Here is a 14,236-nt window from a genome sequence, read left to right as displayed (position 1 = left end):
CCACTGCACTTACACTTTCTGGCATGTTATTCCTCAAAAGTAAGGAATCAGCTTTAAGAACTAAATGATAAATACCTCATTCCTCAAACTTTACAACCTGTACCAATCCCTTTTCCCAGGTAAAAAATTAACTTTTCAGGTAAATACCTGGGTTAACAACAAAAATATTAAGGGCAATATCTGTCAGAAGAGTTTTCACTCTGCATTGATCTGAAAATACTTTACAGTGCAATCCAATCCAATCCGTCCCAGCTCAGAAATAAAATCCACTGGATTCAGAGGGGATTATTTCCTGACAGGATTACAGCCATAGTTAATACATGCTTGTTCCATGTATGCAAGGCTATCACAAAGTGCCTGCTTGCATTCCTTTGTCAATTCTGTGCCAGCTAAAACTACGACTCATATAACAAGCAAGCAACATATATTAATTTTTAAGGGCATGCTATAAAGAGATGGATAAAATTTTGAAACAGGTATTATTTTTAATTGGAAGATGAGATTTTAGATGCCAGTAGCAAAATGGTTCTCAGGTAAGTTCTGACATAACATACTTCTATATAAAATCACAAAGTCATCTTCCTCCAAATCAATCTACTGCAATAAGCAGGTACATGGATTTGCAATTTAATTATTGCAAATTACAAATTTTCGTGAAATGTACCACTGTATTCACTCAGGGATGAAGCTCAGTAGAAATGTTAAAGTGTATAACCCATTTGTGTCAGCATATTATATATTGATAAAACAATAAATTATGCTTTAATTATGGAGTATATTATTTCTTGAGTTTTGTTTGGGAGTATTGTGTTATTTTGTCCTGATCTCTCAAAGTTTCAGTTTAGTCTTAATCGGTTCTAATTTCCACGTCAAAGGCATTTGTTGGATTAGGCTGGGAGAGAGAAGGAGGGAGAGATTGAGAGTTTTTTCCTGATTAGGCAATATATGGCAGGCTGGGTCTTCTGGTACAAAGCATTAGCACCTAGCACCTATTTGGCTGATGACTAGATATACTCTATTTCTGAATTATTCTACCAATTCGAATTTCATTTTCTTACTTACTAAGACATATACTGGTAGGATATTCCAATTCCATTCAACCCTGAGCATCTTACCCTCCATAGCCAATAACAAGATTAAAACAAAAACAAAACAAGGCAAGGACATAATCTCTGACAGCATCAAAGCATAGAACATTAATCACAGTCCTTCTCATGGCAGAGAGATCAGAGACAAATCATTCCTTCTGCTATAGCTAGATCTTAATAGCTTTCCAAAAAACTTGCAGAATTGGGATCAAGCTAATCACAAGAAGAGAACCTTTCCAGAAAAGAGGGATATTGAAAGAGAAGATGGGTCACTGGGGTCTGGCTCTGACAATTTTCTTCTGGAATATGGTTGCATATTTTATTCAGATTTTTCTAAAATGCAAGTTTTTTTTTTTTAGTTTTTTTTTACATTTATACCCCGCCCTTCTCCGAAGACTCAGGGCGGCTTACAGTGTATAAGGCAATAGTCTCATTCTATTTGTATATTTTTACAAAGTCAACTTATTGCCCCCCCAACAATCTGGGTCCTCATTTTACCTACCTTATAAAGGATGGAAGGCTGAGTCAACCTTGGGCCGGGCTCGAACCTGCAGTAATTGCAGGCTACTGTGTTCTTAATAACAAGCTTTACCAGCGTGAGCTAAACCGGCCCTTGATCAGAATTATACTCATTTTTATTTTTTAGCAGTTGTAATGACTTCATTTTTCCAGATACAATAATCTTTTTATTGATGAGAATTTATAGCAATATCTATTGTTAATAGAACTATTATTAATATAAGGTAAAGGTAAAGGTTCCCTCGCACATACGTGCTAGTCGTTCCTGACTCTAGGGGGCGGTGCTCATCTCTGTTTCAAAGCCGAAGAGCCAGCGCTGTCCGAAGACGTCTCCATGGTCATATGGCTGGCATGACTCAATGTCAAAAGGCGCACAGAACGCTGTTACCTTCCCACCAAAGGCGGTCCTATTTTTCTACTTGCATTTTTTATGTGCTTTCAAACTGCTAGGTTGGCAGAAGCTGGGACAAGTAACAGGAGCTCACCCCGTTACACAGCAGCACTAGGGATTCGAACCGCTGAACTGCTGACCTTTCGATCGACAAGCTCAGCGTCTTACCCACGAAGCCACCGCTTCCCTTTTATTAATTATTAATTAATTAATTTTATTAATTTTTAATATAGCAAAAGCAATAGCACTTAGACTTATATACCACTTTGTAGTGTTTTTACAGCCCACTCTAATCAGTTTACAGAGTCAGCATATTGCCCCCAACAATCTGGGTCCTCATTTTACCCACCTCGGAAGGATGGAAATCTGAGTCAACCTTGAGCCGGTGAGATTTGAAGTGCTGAACTGCAACTAGCTGTCAACTGAAGTACTGCACTCTAACCACTGCGTCACCTCGTCTCTCTATATAGTTCTCGACTTACAATCACATTTAGCCCAACATTTCTGATGCTAAGCAAGACAGTTGTTAAGTGAATTTTTCCCCATTTTAAAACCTTTCTTGCCACAGTTTTGAGTGAATCACTGGAGTTATTAAGTTAATAACATGGTTGTTAAGTTAATAACACAGTTGTTAAATGAATCTAGCTTCCCCATTGACTGGTTGTCAGAAAGTCACATGTCATTTTACATCCATGTAATTTTGTTGCATACAGCAAATAAGTGACAACAAATATAAATTCTAGATTCTCTGTGATGCAGTAAGTATAGCATTTCCTTTATACCTGAATTGATAAGAAAACTATATACAGATAGCCCTCAACTTACAACCACAATTGAGCCCAATAATTATGTTGCTAAGCAAAATATTTGTTAAGTGAGTTTTGCTCCACTTTACAACCTTTTTTGCAACAGATGTTAAGTGAATCATTGCAGTTTTTAAGCTACTAATACAGTTGTTAAGTGAATCTGGCTTCCCCATTGACTTTGCTTGTCAGAAGGTTACAAAAGGGTATCACTTGACCCCAGGACATTGCAACTGTCATAAATATGAACCAATTGCCAAGCATCTGAATTTTGATCATGTGACCACGGAGATATTGCAATAGTGTGAAAAATGATGTCACTTTTTTCAAAGTTGTAACTTTAAATGGTCACTAAATGAACTATTGTTGAGGGCTATCTGTACTGTAAACAAAGCAACTGTCTCAGGATATTCATTTTTGTTTAATTTGGATTGGAAGTAAGACCTGTTAGCTGGTGATAGGGGTTATTTTGTTAAAATGCTATATTCCTCTTCACTGGAGATTTTTGAATAGCCTGGATCATCATCTGTCCAAAATACTCTAGCAGATCCTGTGCTAAGTGGAAGCTCAGAATAAATGACCTTTTAGGATCCTTCCAACTGTTTCTATGAAGAATAAAAGTCAATATCTATCTCTCGTGACAAACCTGAAAATCAGGAAAATTAAACTCTGTCATCATATGAGAGCCATATTTGGAATAATAAAAAAAAATCCAATTTGTCCTTCCCTTAACCATTTGCTTAATTCACCAATCCTGCTTTAATGGAATTAACATGAAGAGCCCTTTGCATACACACATGAATTTTGAGGTAATGCTGATTTCTGCAACAAAAACATCTTCCAAAGTTCATTGCTAATTTTAACTATTTGCATGTAGTCTTCAACTTACAAGTATTCATTTAATGATGGTTCAAAGTTACAAGAGCACTGAAAAAAGTGACTTATGACCATTTTTCATACTTATGACCATTGCAGCATCCTTATGATCATGTGATCAAAATTTGGAGACTTGGAATGGGCATGTATTTATGACTCTTGCAGTGTGATCACCTTTTATGACCTTCTGACAAGCTAAGTCCATGGGGAAAACAGATTTACTTAACAACTGATAGTAACTTAACAGCTGGCAAGAAAGCAGGGGTGAAATGCTCCCAGTTCGGACCGGATCAGGCAATCTGGTAGCGATGGGGGTGGGTAGTTCGGAGAACCATCTAGCAAAAATCCCTGTTCTCCCCCATCCATGCCCACCTAATCGCCCGGTCCCCACTTGCCTACTTGGTAGCTTCTTGCTTCTTTCAGTCTCACTTGCTATTCTGGCCTTGCTTCGGCTTCTGCAATCAATTGCATCAGTTAGCAACTCAATCTGCTTGCCTGCAATCCATATCACCGGTGACCAACTCAATCTGCCTGCCTTTTCCCTTGAATTGGGTAAGTAAGAGGGGGAGCTTTAAAAAAATAGTTAATTGGGATTTGTTTATGGAGGGTTTTTTTTTTGACATAGTAATTTAAAATTAAGGAAGTTTTAAATTTAACTGCTTTTATCTAAAAATATAAATAAAATAATAAAATAAAATATTTGTGCAGCTTTCTGAGATTTGGTGCGTTTCTGTAGTGTTTCACTCTAACTACACAAACACACAAAATCTCACAAAGCTGTATATGGCATTTTGTGTGTGTGTGTGTGTGTGTGTGTGTGAGTCAGTTGTATTGTGTGTGTGTAAAGTATGAAAGTTGGTTTTTGAGCCTTTTCTGGCTGTTTGAGGTTCCTGCTTGTTGCAGGGGCCATTTTGGGTGAGGTGCAGCTGCTTTTACATTGTGTGTGAGTCAGTTGTGTTGTGTTGTGTGTGTGTAAAGTGTGAAAGTTGGTTTTTGGTACCTCTTATTGTTTTTTACACTTTTGTTTATTATTTTTATTTATTGTTATTGGCCATGCCCACCCAGTCACCTGACCACCAAGCCATGCCCACCAATTAAGCCACGCCCACAGAACCAGTAGGGAAAATTTTTAGATTTCACCACTGCATAAAAGGTCATAAAATGGACCAGAAATATTATTTTCTTAGTATCCATCCAATCGTTCAATCTATTTAAAATATATTCTGTATCACTTCTGGGGCAACGGTTGGCAGGTTTTATGGAATCTCCCTTTTCAAATATTGGAATTACTGCACTATTTCTCTAAATTAGAGGGATTCACCCACTGGCATTAATATAAGTAAATGGAGGTGAGCAGAGAGGTTCATCAAACAGGGAACGCTTTAAAAATTTCTGATGGCAATATGCCATCTCCTGTGGTCTTTCCAGCCATCTGTTGTGAGATTATTTTTTTAACTTCCACAGCAGTTACTGACACCATTGTAGTGATATTTTAATATATCTGCACTCATTACAGATATCTGTAATCCAATCCAGTCAGATCTGAAGAAGCTTTTTGGATGAGAAGCGAAACGTCTTCAAAGAAAAAAACCAGAAAATCCAGTTGCCTCTTGAAAAATCACCTTTGAGACAACCATGACTTGGATGACTGAGACTCTCCAGATATCTTCAAATTGATTTTTGGGGAAAATCATCCAAGCTTCAGGTAAAATCTATGCTTCTATTACTACTTTTATTTCTCTTTGGCCTTGGGACATTAATTCCCTGAATTCTGCATTATTATTTTGTAAGCATGACAGTTCATTCCTGCCTTTTATAAATCTCGTTTCCTCCTCATCTGTGCTTGATTCTTCCAACATGTATGAAAACCTTATCTTTTTTGGTATGCTATTGTTAATCTACTAATTAGGAGTGCAATTAATGCGCCTCTCAATAAAGAAAGCTAGTTTTGGAATAATTGATATCTAGTTTTTTATTGCTGCAATAAAATGCTAGTGTTTGCAGACAATGCCTCAAGCAGACCAAAATCTAAGATAAAGGAACTGTGTTCCAGCCTATTAAGGTATGTAAGTATTTGCTGACAGTAGAAGGTGAAATCAGTTTGAAAAAGCTTAAAAAGGGCAGACCTATGACCTTATTTATCATGGATCATGGATTTATATGGATCAGAGAATCTTGTGAGATTGGTATACTTCATGTGTTTGATGGAGTTTTCATCTAACTATCGAAGTAATAATGATCTCTGATAGTGGATGTGTCCCCAGCCTTTCCTTAAATATTCAATCAAACAATTTATTCAGATTAAAGACCTAGTAGACAATGAGCCTCCTGATTAAAACAGAAAAATTGATATTTGTACTATTATGGATGCTTAGGAAAACTATGACTGTGATCTACTAAGCAAGTTTATTTTTTATATATAAAATTGAGTTAAAATTTACTGAGAAAGAGACTTCTTGTTTTTAAAATGCAGTAACTTTTCTGCATTTTAGCTGGTCTGAATAGATAAATGTGCTAATGATTTTGATGTTGTTTTCAAAATTATTTTGATATTTTTAACTGTCGATTTGGACTTGTCCAGAGATGAGTGGGTATATAAATATTTTAAATAAATTAATAAGTCACACATGCCTAAGCTATTTATCTGGTGGCATCTCTATCTCTTCAGGGGCAAAATAGATATTATTAAGCATATTAAACAGGAAATGCTATTGGTCATGGTGATTATACTGTTTGGTAGTATAATACACATAGAAGTTATTTTCTCCTCTATTGTTGAAGATGCTTTTTAAACTTTCTAGCTTCCTCCAATGAGGCTTCAATTACAAATTTTGAAGGCTGATGAAGATTTTCTCATTGTTCAACTGCTGCCTAATCTTCTGGTTAAATATTGAGAATTTGCCAGAATTTTGAGCAAGTAGATTACAAATAGTATTACTTCTGTTACTGTGCAATTTGACATTATAAAAGGGTGACAACCTTGGATAATATTATACTGCAATCTTAGATGTACATTCAGTAAAATTGGAATCAGGAGTGTTAGTATCACTAGATGTAGAAAAGCCCTTTAAAATTATTTTTTAAACTCAAAATACAAGGTTTAGTACAAAGGATGTTTTTTATAAAGGTTCACAAATTAAGATAAAATTCCTTGTGTATCCAATCACACTTGTCCAATAAAGAATTCTCCTATTCTGCTCTGTTTTATTATCTTGTATTCTAAAATTAGCTAGATATTAATAGATATATTATATAGATATATTAAAGAAACCAGGAGACTGTGAGTTCTAGTCCTGCTTTAGGCATGAGAGCTTGCTGAGTAACTTTGGGCCAGTCACTCTCTCTCAGCCCAATTCACTTAACAGGGTTGTTGTGGGGAAATAGGAGGAAATTAGATACGTTGAGTAATTTATAAAAAATAATTTATGGCAGGATAGAAAATAAGAGTATATGTTGAGTAATTAGGAGTATTAGATATGTTAGGAGCAGTGTGTGTGTGTCTGTGTATGATATCAACATATATTATATTGAATGCTAAATAGGCTACACAAAGGATGTAAAACTAAATTACTAATTAGTTTTACCAACTAAAATATTAATTTCCAAAAGTGTTGGATGTCTGGACACTCTCAACAAATGTGACAGAAAATTCTAATAGTTTCACATCTTGTAATAATTCTTAAAAGTATAGATATTTCACATTTTTATTGAAAATGTTGGTGATTTTTCCAGAAATGCAGCTTAAAGTTTTTGCCTCCATAGGGTATTTCTATTTCATATAATATTTTTCCCAAGCTCTATTCCCATACATGGTTTTAAATCCAAATTTACATTCCAGAAATCTTTAACAGATACTATTCATATTAATTTTAGCCGGTGATAAAAAACAATATTTTTTAACATATTAGTTTTAGAATCATAGACAGTTTGCATATTATATCTAATGTAATCCTACATTGTTAGTGGAAATGAATGAGAGTGATCATGCTTTTAAATCTGTATAGATTTGCCTTTTTCCAATTGTAGAGGACCTTGGAGATGGCTTTGAAGAATGAATTCAACAGCTGCTGGCTTAACAACCAGTGCAGTGCTGGAAGAGAGGAGAGTGAGAAAAAAAGCTTGATTGCTCCGTCTTGATTTGTTTTGGTGTAAGAGAAGGAAGAAGGAATCTGTCAGGCTTTCAGGATTCTTATTATGACCATTAATAAAATAAGAGTTATAATACCATGTTTCCCCATAAATAGGACCCTGTCTTATATTTTTTTGAAACCTGAAATAAGCGCTTGGCCTTATTGCCATGTGTTCAAAAGCCCAATTGGGCTTATTATCAGGGGATGTCTTATCTTGGGGGAAACAGGTAGTATCACAGCCAGATTGTCCTCACTTCCTTCCAGTAGTGCTTGTGGAGTCTGCTTTCAGACTTCACCTATCTCAGAGTGAAGTCTTAATTCAATGGGAAAGACTGGTGTCCTCTTAGGGAAGGGCATGATGCTAATTTTGGGCATCATTTTCATCCAATTTGAATAATACACTTCAAAAAAGGTTTTTGTATGTTCTCCTCCTGGCAGTTTAATCATTTTCTCATTAAACTGGATTACCCAGAACGTAACTATATAAATGTGATTATTGTATCCATTTTTAAATAGGACTTTCAACATAATAAAGGCAATATGCTTCCATTGAAAGGCTATAAAATGTAATGTTATATTAAACTGTTCTTTTGAGGTACTACAATATAATTTTCAATTTATAAATGACATTTCCTTGTTAAATACACATTTTATAAATTACGATTTCCTTTGTCAAGGAAACTGGCAGTCTAAAAGCTATATAGTAATTTAAGAAGTTGAATCCTTTTTTATTGTTATTTTCTCCAATAGTGGTACCTTGGTACTCATTAATTGGTTCCAGGAGGCGTAATAAGTACTTAAAACAATAAGTACCAAACAAAGCACATGACTTACCATGTGACCCTTTGTTTAGGCCAGGAGAGACTTCCTCTCTGTCCCTTTTCCTGTCAGTGATCTTTCCAGCATGGCCAATTTCCTGTCTGCCCTTTGCAGTATTTCCCATTCCTATAGCAGCACGTCGAATACCAAATGATGAGTACCAGGATGACATTTCGAATACCAAATGATGAGTACCAGGATGACATAAAAATGCATGGAGTACCAAATTTACTGAGTTTCATAGCAGTGAAGGTACTATATATATTGGTTCAGTAAGTGCCACAATTTTAGTTGTCTTTTTTTTTTTTTGAATTAGCAATTTCAGTGCCCACTTTAGGTGTTTTGGAATTTAAATTTTGGGACCAGTACAGATGAACTGAGGTTTGTTTTTTTTAAAGTTGATTTTCACTCTTGCTGCCATGCCATTTTTAAATATTTCCCCAATTAACAAAATGGAAAACTTGCTTGAGCAGCATCAGAAAGATAGCATCTTGAAAGGTATTCAAGTTTTCTATTGGACTATAGTATTGCTGCCTGCAATTTTTTGATTGCTCAGTTGTGATTCCAACTCACTGACTCTGTAACTGATTTAGAATATAATTTCCAATCAGAAAATACCTTTTACATAATACTGTAGACTAGTACTTCTCTTCAGTTCTGGACCTGAAGAAGTTTCTTGGATGAGAAGTGAAACATTTTCAAAGGAAAAAAAAACACCCTAAAAGTCCAGTTGCCCTTTGGAAAAAGCAAAGTTCTGTCAATGTAGCTTTACAATAAAGTAGAATTACTCATCTGATAGTGATTCTTATCTGGTTTATTTATTACATTTATATGCTTTCCATCTCCCTGATAAGGGACTTTAGTTTACTTCATGAGGCCAGTATCAGGATTGCTAAATCTCATTAAGTGCATTGCCCATAAACTGGACCAGATTGCATGGAACCTTCTTGAAGTCTACATCAAGATCAACCCCGTGCCATCTATTGCTATGCCACAACTACCTAAGGGGTCTTATTATTTTTTACCAAAGTATGAAGGGAACATGCTGGGTAACACCTAACTGATCTCTCCATTCTCCAAACATAATCCATTTTTCTTCAGTTCACTGATGTTCATTCCAATTGGGGGTCCTTCAATTACTCTTGCCCTACTTACCTCACAGTTTGATTACGGCAATGTATTTTACATGGGACTACCCTTAAAAAAAAACACCCAGAAGCTTCACCGGGTCTAGAATGCGATCAGTAACGGATAGGCTTTGATATGCTCAGATAACACTTTTGCTTCGTGAACCTCACTGGTTATGGCTTGCTTCTTGGTGCAATTCAAGGTGTCCTCAACAACCATGGCATAGGGCTGAGGGACTGTCTGTCTCCCATAATTTGCCTGGCTGATTTGATTCTGCAAGGTTGGCATCTTCCAGGTGACTTCAATTTCAACTATTTCATCAATCAGGATTGAAAAAGCACACTTCTCTGTAACAGTATCTGGCCTCTGGAGCAAGGTTCAAATATATCCCACTTTGCTATTCTTCAGAACTCTGAATACTTGGCTCTTCATCCAAACATTTGACAAGGACACTTTGCTTCATTCCACTTGTCATCTATTATTTCTCATCATTTTATTGTAATTTCTTTTGAATTTTGTGAGCCACCAGGAGTCAGGCAGGCAGCATATACATTTTTAACAATAATTATTCATGTGTCTGCTAGAGCAGTAGGTGACTGCATATGAGGTGAAATGATAATTATATGCCTCTTTGACTCGAGTCCTATTTCTGGCACAGGTTTCTCCTTGGCTTGTCCAGGCATGTCAACTTTACTCTAGAATATTTGATTGGCACACTAGTATGTTTGGGAAGCCATGCTACAGAACATTCCATTCAGCACTATTTGAATCAGAAAGGAGCCAGAAGATGGACTTACTCATATTTGGATCGACTTAGTAATAGTTGCTAGCTGGTTTTCCTGTCTCCACCAACAAACATTCTAACAAAGTGAATATTTTCCAGGTAGATTGAAAAATGCAGTAAGTCTTCAAAGTACTCTGAAAGCTCTACATCAACAGGAACCAAAAGCATGCATAGCATGGAGTAGACACTGTTCCAAAGCAAGTCAAAAGTGTAATTTCAAAATTGGTTCTGTCTAGACTACTTTGGATTGATTAGTAGATCTGTGCCTATCAAGGTATTTTCAGAATGCATGTAAAATACCATATCGGTTTGCTGAGTTTCTTGTGACTGATGTTTCAGGAGTACAATTAAGAAACTGAAATACTATCTTTATTCCTTGGTTTTTATCTATATGTAAAATACTGGCTCTCATTCCCCTGTTGGGCTGTAAATGCTGGCATTTATAGAGTCCAATAAAATATTTCTAATGGGACCATTTTTTAAAAAAGTTGGATACTGTGGCATTAACACTCCTATGCAATGAAGCAGAAACAGATGCTCCTTTTTTCAGTCAACACGCCAGCAACCATGCAGTGATTGTCACAACTTTCCCAATGTTGAAGAAAGATACCTGCCTGCTTGGGATGGAACATTCAAGCCAAGAGACTTAACTCACTGAAGCGTGTGTGAATATTAGATTTTCTCCTATCTGTTGAGTCCATGACCTCGGAGTAAGAACAGAATTATCTGTTCCCAAGAGGAGTTTGGGAATTTTGTTTAATTGTCCTGTTTGTGAAATTGGTTAGTTTATCTTTTTGCAGGTTGGTTCATGGGCAGCAATCACAATACCTATTATGAAACTATTTTTGTATTACAAGTGGTAACAGATTAAAGAGTTTTAATTGTGATTACTGTAAAAGTTACATGTATTTCAATTCTAATTGCTGCTACTGTACCTATTTGCATTAACTTATCTTGGAGGGATTTTTTGCTCTTTCTCTTATAGGATATTGAAATTTTCAATTCTTTGTAGTGAGGAGAAATGTCTAAAAGTACATCCATCTAACTTTCACTTTTTTTTGATTTAATTTTTAAAGCAAAGTTCAAATTTTACTAAGCAATTTATAACCTTAATGCTGTAATTGCATTATCATGTTTTAAACTCAAAAAACATTCCATGTTCTCTAAAGAGAAGACTATTTATACTTAATATAATATGGTTATGTCAATGATTATATTGCACAGAAGGTTCTAATAGCCAGCTGGGTAAATTAGTTTTTCCTTGGCAGTAATTCAATTGAAGTTCAGTTAGTTTAATGCAATCTTACATCCACTTACATGGAACAAGACACATTTAAATAAATAGGACTGTTTCCAAGGAGAAATGTGAAGAATTGCACTGCCGGGCCTTTATAAATCCACACCATGTTGTTAACTTTTATTAGACTTTTTGGGAGTTGGGAGTAATTAAGCACTTCTGCAATCATATGGAATTTACTAGCCATATAGAATGGCCTGTAGGCAAGTAGCTAAACCAATTTATAAAATGTCTGAAGTGCTACTCTGTATGGTAGATAAATTACATTTGGCTAGGTGGAGTTTAAACTGCTTATATAGTCTCTTATATAGTGGTATATTTCTTGGATATCTATCTGTGTTCAACAATAAGTCTTCTCAGGGTGCCGTCAGCCAAACAGTGTAGGCTGGCGACCCCCAGGGGGAGAGCCTTCTCTGTGGGGGCACCTACCCTCTGGAATGAGCTTCCCCCAGGACTTCGACAACTTCCTGACCTCCGGACCTTTCGCCGCGAGCTTAAGACATATCTATTCTTCCGAGCAGGACTGGCTTAAATAGGGTTTTTAAACATGGATTTTATGGATTTTATTGGGGTTTATTTTTATTTTGTATTGTATTTTAAATTTAGGCTATATTGAATAAGTTTTTTAAATAGTGTTTTTATTGTAATGTATTGTATTATTTTTATTTGCCTGTTCACCGCCCTGAGTCCTTCGGGAGAAGGGCGGTATAAAAATTAAATTATTATTATTATTATTATTATTATTATTATTATTATTATTATTATTATTATTATTATTATTATTATTATTAATAGGGGTGTGTTTTGGAGGACTGATACAAAAAAGTCCTCCATGAGCGGAGATTCTGTCCCTGTGGACAAGGGGTTGTTGAAACGACAGCTCATGTCCAGCTCTACTATACCTCTGCAAAGATTTACCTTATAACTCCTTTATCTGGTAAAATACCCAGGAAATTCTGATCTTTCTTATCTTTAGTTCTTGTTATCACAGCAGGTTCAGGCTCCTTGAATATAGCTACATCTCATAATGCTTTAAAATTAGGCAGACTTTGATTATCGATTGACAAATCCACTAATTGTAATATTTATCTTGTCTTATGTTTATTTTTAATAAAATAAATAAAATAAATATATATTTGCAATTCTGGTCAGTAATTATAATAAAAGTATTTGTTCATGTGTGAAAGTGGGATTTATCTGGGATTCCTATCTGGTTAATGACAAGCATCTGATGCAGTGAGAAGCATCCGAGGTGGAGAAACCAAATATGATACCCTGAGAAAATAAACATTATTATTTTGTGACGTTTCTATAGGTAGTGTCTTACCTATTACTAATGGTGTGGAAGAAAATCAAGATGATCCTGTTGTGATTTTCTATCTGTTTCAAAATAACTTAATTACAGATTCTTATTTAGCAACATTTCCAGAAAAGTTTATTATGGAAATTCCTTCTTCTTACTATTTCTCATGTGGTCCTTAAAAGTAAATGGTTTCCCTAAGTCCAAAAGGAATGAAAACACTTATAACAGTGATACATTATAACTTTTTTGAAAAACACTGAAATGACTTGTTTGAAAATTGAAACGGGATGTAGTGTACTTTAATCCAGTGATCTGCGAGAAAATTTTGGTGGTCCGTGGAGAAATTGAAATAGAGAGAGAGCACCACCTTCTTGGAAGAAGTCCGGGGTGGGGGGCGAAGGGGGATGTCTTGCATTAAGTATTGACTCCCCCACCTCAATTTTGCGAGGTCAGCGCAGCAGGCAGCAGTCCTTCCCGGTGCGCCTTGTTTCTCCAAAGCAGTCCGCCCCCTCCTGCTTCTGCCTGCCTGCCTCCTCCTCCTCCTCCTGGAATCTCTGGGCTGCTTACTCAGCTGGAGGGAAAACTCAAAGGGTGCTCCGCCACCCAGCTTGCCCACTTCCCTGGGGATGTTGCCCGGGGGGCCACTCTCTTTGCCACCTGGCTCTGAAAGGGATGCATGGAGAATCAGAATAAAAGAGAGAATCAGAGAGTGAGTGGGGGAGAAAGAGAGAGAAAAAGTGGGGGGAGAGAGGGAAAGAGAGAATGAGAGTGGGAGAGAGAGAGGGGGGATGGGGAAAGAGAGAATGAGAGTGGGAGAGAGAGGAGGGCGGAGAAAGAGAGAGAGAGGAGGGACAACACCTGAAGGACCCTATTCTGTCATTGGGAGTCCAGGCGCTTTAGCAAGTGGCGCGTTGGATTCGTATTAGTGGTCCTCAGGATTTAAAATTATGAACTTGGTGGTCCCTGAGGTCCAAAAGGTTGGGGACCCCTGCTTAATCAATTAAAAATGAAAGTATCTATAAAAAAGTAAGGGAAATTTGATTATATAGAACTGAATGATTTTAAAACTATGCTGCTGCAATTCAGTTGTATATGCAT

The sequence above is a fragment of the Ahaetulla prasina genome, chromosome 3 (genome assembly GCF_028640845.1).
Source record: "Ahaetulla prasina isolate Xishuangbanna chromosome 3, ASM2864084v1, whole genome shotgun sequence".
Lineage (NCBI taxonomy): Eukaryota > Metazoa > Chordata > Lepidosauria > Squamata > Colubridae > Ahaetulla > Ahaetulla prasina.
This window is presented reverse-complemented; position numbering follows the sequence as displayed.